Source organism: Triticum dicoccoides, chromosome 1A (assembly GCF_002162155.2).
Source record: "Triticum dicoccoides isolate Atlit2015 ecotype Zavitan chromosome 1A, WEW_v2.0, whole genome shotgun sequence".
Classification (NCBI taxonomy): Eukaryota; Viridiplantae; Streptophyta; class Magnoliopsida; order Poales; family Poaceae; genus Triticum; species Triticum dicoccoides.
The window spans coordinates 113,334,224-113,334,907 of record NC_041380.1 but is presented as its reverse complement, the minus strand read 5'-3'; positions in this window follow the sequence as shown (position 1 = coordinate 113,334,907).

Here is a 684-nt window from a genome sequence, read left to right as displayed (position 1 = left end):
GCATTTTCAAACACTTAGGCGAGTACAGGACTGCAGCTAAGCCCCCGAGTGGGAGGGTCGCTGTCCACTCGGTAGGATTTTCAAACACATATGCGAGTACTGGACTGCAGCTAAGCCCCCGAGTGGGAGGCTGGCTCACCACTCGGTAGGATTTTCAAACACTTAGGCGAGTACTGGACTACAGCTAAGCCCCTGAGTGGGAGGGTCGCTCTCCCCTCGGTTGGATTTTTCTCACTTAGGCGAGTACTGGACTGCAGCTAATCCTCCGAGTCGGAGGCTCGCTCACCACTCGGTAGCATTTTCAAACACTTAGGCGAGTACCGGACTGCAGCTAAGCCCCCGAGTGGGAGGTTGGCTCACCACTCGGAAGGATATTCAAACACTTAGGCGAGTACTGGACTACAGCTAAGCCCCCGAGTGGGAGGGTCGCTCTCCACTCGGTAGGATTTTTCAAACTTAGGCGAGTACTGGATTGTAGCTAAGCCTCCGAGTGGGAGGCTGGCTCACCACTCGGTAGGATTTGCATACACTTAGGTGAGTACTGGACTGCAGCTAAGCCCCCGAGTGGGAGGCTGGCTCACCACTCGGTAGGATTTTCAAACAGTTAGGCGAGTACTGGACTGCAGCTAAGCCCCCGAGTGGGAGGCTGGCTCACCACTCGGTAGGATTTTCATACACTTAGGT